Source organism: Macaca nemestrina, chromosome 7, assembly GCF_043159975.1.
Source record: "Macaca nemestrina isolate mMacNem1 chromosome 7, mMacNem.hap1, whole genome shotgun sequence".
NCBI lineage: Eukaryota > Metazoa > Chordata > Mammalia > Primates > Cercopithecidae > Macaca > Macaca nemestrina.
The window spans coordinates 150,882,378-150,889,430 of record NC_092131.1 but is presented as its reverse complement, the minus strand read 5'-3'; the positions used below and the strand labels follow the sequence as shown (position 1 = coordinate 150,889,430).

The 7,053-nt window shown below is 46.8% G+C and overlaps 1 protein-coding gene across 1 annotated transcript in view; it reads right to left on the bottom strand.

Moving 5' to 3' along the window:
• Nucleotides 1–7,021, bottom strand: part of CYP19A1 (cytochrome P450 family 19 subfamily A member 1) — a 91,573-nt gene extending 84,552 nt beyond the window's left edge. The window contains exon 1 of the mRNA XM_011755946.3: nucleotides 6,036–7,021. The gene's annotated coding sequence lies outside the window, so the exon portion shown is untranslated. The remainder of the gene's footprint in view (nucleotides 1–6,035) is intronic.
• Nucleotides 7,022–7,053: the final 32 nt, after the last annotated feature.

Genomic DNA, 7,053 nt, shown 5'->3' with positions numbered 1-7,053 from the left:
ATCTACTTGATGATTCTTCCATAGATTCCAGAGAGGGGAGGCTAGAAGCTGGATAGCAGGGAGGCCAGAGGGGCTGGGGTCTGAGAAAAAGACCACATCTTTCTAGAACCAGCATGAAGGGGAACAGGCGGGGACAGCAGCAAGGAGAGGCAGGCAAGTCAGTTGGGGGCCAGGAAAGGGGACAGACATGGGCGCTTTATTTTAGCAGTAATCCTCTGGGCAGGGATTTTTGTAGAAGAGGCCTTGAGAGAAAGAATCCGAGGAGCAGAGGAAAAGTGTGAGACCCTGAGACCTGAGGGAAAGAGAAAGAAATGGATGTCGATTTCACATGGTTTTGTGAGTGTCCCTCTCCCAAGTCAAGATGGCACGTGGGGGCATGACAGGGTTGGAGACCTTCACAATCACTTCTCTGCAGTGTGGGCAGGTCTCTAAAAAGAACAGACAGGCGGTCATGGGGATCCACGGGCCTTTGTCAGAAGGCACTGGCACCCCTAAACTTGTGATCCCCAGCGTGCCAATCCATGGGGCGGGTGTACGTCTGTGGGAAACTCGCTAAAAGTATGGACAATGAGGCACATTTTCCATAGTGCTAAATTCAGCTTAAAAGGTTGTTCCTTTATGCTGAGATTATATTCTCCTCACTTTTTGGTGTTAAAATGCTTCATGTTTGCTGGACATTAAACAATGTGGTAGATTGGAGTTTGAGTGTTTTTCCTCAACGTCCTTACTTAGCAAAATTTAAAAAAGGTGTTCTTAGTGGATCCTTCCTCCCACCACCATTTATTTTTCATATTCCTGTTCGTAAAATAAATTATTGGGGAGCAATTGTTCTAAAACTAATGTTTGCACACCTTTACAGTTTTAAAAAGACCATTTTTAAAAAATGAAGTATTTTTGAACACCCAAGGGGAGAAGTTTCCGGTTTGCTCTCCCGGTTAGGATGTACAGCCTCTCATGCCAGTGCACCAGTTGGACTGCAAACTGTTTTCTGTGAGGCCCTGGTTAAAAATGACCAGGAGGCCAAGACTTTTTTGACTCAACTGTTTCCAAAAGAGCCAAGTGACGACTTTTGTGTCCATCTCTCTCCAGAGACACCAATGAACAGGTTTGAGGTAGGAACAGGTTCACGCAGCCCTAGGATCCCAGACCTTTAGACCTGGAAGAACTTTAGAATTTATCTTGCCCACATTATTCTGATGGAGCAGATTGACTTAAGGCCATGCAACCAACTGGTGGCAGAGCTGAGACAGGCCCAGACTCCAAACACCCCGGCCAGCCCTCTCCCTCATCTCCACATGCCCCCCGGTTTAGGTTTACACCAGCCTCCTCTTTAACAGATGAGCCTCAAGCCAAGCGACAGCTGCCTTTGCCCAGCATGCTTAGGCCCACCGGGGAAGACAGAGTCCCATGGAGTACAGCGCATTTTCTCCTTTGTCATAATGGCTGTTTGCCTCAAGCGTTCAATGTCTTCCTGATTGTGTGACTCAGAGCTGCTTGCTACAGCCTCTCATTCCCCTCCAAGAGGGGCTTCTTTTTCAATGACCCAGGGGTTAGTTCTAAGACCCGGGCTCCCATAAGCTACCTCAGCCTCCATGATTTTAACAAGGCTTTCCTGCAGACACCCCCACTGCTCTTCTCCCTCCCCTATCTCCCTCCCTGTTCAATGTCTACCGCAGTAGGGGTATCTTGTTTCTAGTAAACTCTACCTAGTGTGGGTCCCAAATCTCCTATATTGGCACTAAAATTCTCATTGTAGTCTCTCTGTACAGTCAAACCTGTTCATTGGTGTTTCTGGAGAGATTCACTGTAGGAATGACAAAAAGACAAAAACCAAAACAAAACAAAAAAAACCCTAGGCCTGGTGGGGGCCTAACACAGTAACGTTACAATGTGACTGTAGGGGTATTATAAAGAGAGGAGGCATTAGGAGAGGATTTAGGCTACTCTGAGGAATGGGGAAAGATGCAGGAAGGCTTCACAGAGAAGACATTGGAGCTGGGTGTTGAAGCAGGAGTTAGATGCAGGGAGAGGACCTTCCAAGTGTGGCTCCCTGCCCCTGGATATTGAATTAACCCCAGAGAGCAAAGCAGGAGCTAAAAGGAAGTACTGCATCAAGAGCCCAGGAAGACATACCAGCTGGAATGCCGCCACTGTTCAGGTGGTCCTTCCTTACTGATCTGGATATGCCACCAGCTGATATTTCAGAGTTATCTGTCCATTGACTATAAACTGAGATTTAATACCCCAATGTCATTTAAGTTACTCTGTGTCTGGGGTTTGTTTAATTAACTTAGAGTTTGTACAATAATTTAGTTTTATGGAGCCCATGCTACAAAAAATGAAGTGTGATAATTGAAACTCATTAAAACAAAGAAATCCAGAAACATTCTACTGATCTTTATGGAAAGAATATTCACATAGGAATCAGGAAGAGCTGGCTTCCAGCTCTACATCAGCTGAGTGCCTCAGCCCTAAACCATCATCCACTTCACTTTCTCATCTGTAGAAATTTTCTAGGGAGGGAGAAAGCAGACTAGATGGTTTCTAAGGACTCTTCCAGCTTGGCCATTTTTAAGATTAAATTCAAGGGATTCCTTTTTTGAACAGCAGTCCAGAACATTCCCTTCCATGCCCATCAATCACGTTTAGCATTTGCTTCTGAGGCTCCAAATTCCCCGGCTTTCTCAGGAACTCTTAGCATTGGTAGTTTGTTGACTTAAAAATAGCTCAACTGCTGCTGATCATCATCCCACATTAGCTACTGCTGAGGAGAAGCCAGCAGGGCTGAAGGAAGTTAGAAAAAAGAAGCTGCGTCTGGGGCAAAGAATCACCCCTGGGATAATGGGATCACTGCTTTTCCTTAAATGAGCAAAGGAGGCCTGAGCTCATTGCTAATGTGAGTTTGCCCACGTGGCTAGTGGGAAGTTGGGAGAGGAGTGGCTGGGACCAGGCACCCTATCTGCCACCCCCATGCTCCACGAAGGTTTGCTGGAACCGGCAAGGCCTTTTTCTGCCCCAGAGGGCTTCACGAAGACGTGAGGGGCCTTCCGCCAAGACAGAGGACCTTTCCTTTGGAGGTCCTGTGTACTCCTCTCCATTGTTGATGGGCATCTTCTGTCTGAAGGGCTGCTGGGCTTCTTGCCACCACCAGGGCTTCCATCTGATCCCTGGTTTACATGGCTTTCTGTTGAGCAAATAAACTCACACTCATCCCTGCCTCCAACAAGACAAAGGCGATTCATTCACAGGAGCTGCTGCCCAGCTGACAGATGTTTTGGCCTTCTGGTCCTGAATCCAGACATGCTGCTGACCCCAAAGGTGAAAGGCTCTGTTACCCATTCTCATCCCCCATTGGCCAGTTGCTACCCAGGATCATCCAAGAATTTTGACATTTGTCTTTCCTCCTCTACTTCTGCCTCCACAGCTCTTGTGGCTCTTAGAACTGTTTCCACTGTGGCCTTTGGTCAGGACAGCTAGAGAATGGAAAAGATGGCCATGTGATCAGGGCTGCTTTGCCACAGCTGCTCAAATTCTGCGTTTGCAGACCTAACTGTGCCTTTGCAAAGAAAAGGCCATGAGGAGTGTTTTCATGCAGTTCCCCCCACACAGAATAAGCACCCTCAGTGAGAAGTTCCTTTACAGGAATTTAATGGCATCTGAAAAAACAAGTGCCACCTTTCTGGCTTATCCTAGCTTCGATGCTCAGCAATCTTCTACTCACTTGTTGACAGCCCAGCAGGGGAGATAAGACCTTTGCTAACACCCTCATTTTTAGAGTGTAGGGGAGCACCCAACCAAATGGTGGTTGAGTCCAGAGGAGGGAATATTGACCTCCCACTGGACACTCATTGAAGGTTCTACAGAGGAGGTGACATTTGAGCTGAGCCAAGAGGAGAGGTAGGATTTCGCTGGGCAGAAATGGGGATGGGAGTACTATCATTCATGCAGTTACATTTGTTTGAAAGCAAGAGAATGCACAGCCAATCTGAGCAACAGGAAGAGTGAAACGGCAACCGGTAGGCAGGACCAAACCATTGTCAGTATGCTTCTGCAGCGTGTCTATCAGCTCCCCTCAGAGTCCTGAGCCACCAGGAAGTACTGACCCCAGTTTGAGTAAAACTCTTATTTAGATGATTTTCTTCATAGAAATCCATTAAAAGGGTTTTGAGGAGGAAGTGACTCCTAAGGAGTCTTTAAAAGAGAAGGCAAATCCATGATCTCAATTTCTTGTCTAGGCTCTGTGGAGTCTTTCAACATTTTTCTACACAGTTTTACTGGGTTCTACGCTTATGACCTAAGCTACAACTAACAAGAGGGCTGCACGTAGCCTATGAGCTTCTTATTGAGAGATAAGACTCTCAATAAATCACTTTGGTGCATTTCAACGGCTTTCATAGGAGAGATCATCTCTGGGGCAGATGGTTGGGTGTGATAGAGGTTTGAGTCACCTGTAGGAGAATTGAGTGAAACTGACCCCTTGTTCCCCAATCAGTTTCAAAAAGACCACAAAGGGCCTGCTCCTCCCACCATGCCTGCCAGGCCTGGAGCTCCGGAACCCCCTGTGCCAGCAGCCTGAATGCAGCATGTGAGCAGTACCACCAGCAGCTCCTCCTCCAACCCTATACTGGGAACCAGCAGCTCCTGCTGCCTTTGCCTCCTACAGCGAACATGCTTGCCCCCAAATTACACCCCCGTTCTATGCCTTTCTTATTGTATCAAATGCTTGGGGATCCCTATTCATGCAAACTATTTAGTTTAAAAATATATGGTTATGAGGACATTCCTCAAAGAAAATTGTAACCCACAGAGACATAAAACAGTGGTAGGCCCCAAACTGAATTTGAACACCAATATTATTGGAGGCCAGCAAAGTGTTTTTGGAGAAACAGCAGGAAGGAAAAAGAGGTGAACAGAAGTGAATAGGAAGCTAAGAAAGGGAACTACCTTTCCAGGGAAGACAATGGAACCAGTTCACAGGGTGGTGGGGAAGCTGTCAGAAGGGAAGTCAGATCCAAAGGGGACTGCCACATTGAGCATTAAACAGGTATTTCGCTGGGGCTTGGAATGATCATAGGAAAAGGGCCTTTGAGGCAACCTACTGGGGGCAGACAGAAGCTGGAGAGACCAGCTGAAAGAACAGCTATATGAAGAAATCTCCAGAAGGCAGGTTTCTCATACTGGACTTGGCTATGTTGCCTCCTCTCTCTGATATCCTGAGATTCTTTGTTCTCTGTGGCTGTTCTTGCCCCTCAAAGGCAGACACTGAGCATAAAACTGAGATAGCACAAAGCTTCCTTTCCAAGTTAGATCAACTTAGCCTTTCTGGTCCTGACTTGACAGAGGCAGGCTTCATCTCATTTTGGATGCAGGGGCTACACCTCCAAGACCAAGGCTTCTTCCACCAAGGCAGGTACATAAAAAGTGAAGTAGAAAATGAATGCTCTTCCCCTCCCAAGGGGTCTTAGGATTGGAGGCCAGAGCCCTGCATACTGACCCCTATTTGGGCTGACCCCCTGCATGCCTTCCTTCCCTTCTTTTTCTGGCCATCCAACACATGCTAGTGCTCTCTCTGGCCTAAGTCTTCTGCTCTTCATCCTTTGATTGACTAGACCTGATTTATCTGTCAGCTTCTATTTTAACAAATATCACTGGTTGCTTTGTCTTTGCAAGGCTAGGTTTATTGCTGGCTAAATTCAGCCCACTGGGAATGATTAGAATCCTGGGAAAACACTGGTTATGCTGGGATTTAAAAACAAAAGTCCAAAGCATGTGGTGCCACCAAAGATAAAACAAAACTTATTTTTGAAATTTGCACAAATATTATAAAAGTTAAGATTTTGGTAATTATTTCCCTGTCAGAGAAAAAAAATTCACAAGATTCCCTCTGTAACCTCCACAAAATGTAGAGCTGCAATTCTAAAATAGCAACAGTGGGGGAAGAAAACCAGGTACAATAAAGTATAGGCTTCTTAACCTCCCCCTTTATCACCCAGTTACCCCTTCTTGATCATTTTTGGGAGGTTCTCATCAAGTACCTCACTGTCATGTTCTTGCCATCTAATGCCACCTTCAGTCTTTTTCTTCACCTCTACCTGCCCTCATACTCTTCAAAGTATGTGTCCATTCTCACTCTGCTGACAGGCATGAGCTAGTCAATAATCTGGAACTATTGCAAATTCAATTGAGCAGTCCTGGACATATTCACTTTTGGGGGTTTCTCCATCTGCTATTCTCCTGTGAAGGAGCATTATTCCCCTGAGGGAATTCGCTGACCAAGAGGACTTGCCTAGTCCCAAAGGTGTGTCATTGGCTCCACCTGGGAATCACAGACTCATAGAATCATAGGGCTGAGAGTTGGTTTAACTGCCCTCAGAGGGCACTTTTCAAATCCAAGTCTGAGTTCTCAACTTTTAGCTAATTCAAAACAGCGGCCTATTTTCATCAGGGCAATGGTAGGCAAGATGTTAAAGCAGGCAAAGCGTGATCCTTGGTGTCCTCTTACTAGGGAAGGTGGTCAGGGTCTCCTTGGCCTTTTACCCTTCCCTGGCTTTCCCCCCTCTCCACCGCCCTCACAGATCACAGCCTCAGACTGAAGGTGTCTGCTCTGTAACTAGCACCACCTCCAGGCTCTGCCTGTGGAAAGTCCCCTGCCATCTTTCGAGGTCCAGCTCAAATGCGACCTCCTCTAGCAGGCCTTCTTTGATGTCCAGCCCGTATCTTTCTCTCTTCTGAAGTCCTACAACCCTTGAAATTTCCCTGGGTTGAAATTGTACTTGGCACTTTTTGCCAGTAGACAGTAAGCTCCTCAAGGGCAGGATCCATGTCTGATTCATCTCTGAGTCCCTTGCAGAGCAATGCCCCATAAACCCTCAAGGAGGTTTGCAGGCATGGTTTGGGGAGGAGTAGGCTGTGAGGAGCTCAGCCTGGGAGTCTGCTTCTTCCTGAGGCTGGTAATTTCCCTTCCCTCTTGGTCTCACTCCCAACCCTGAAGGACCTCTCTCTTTCACGGTCCTCAGCCAACTGTCACTGGGGGACAGAATCCTTTGGAAGGCT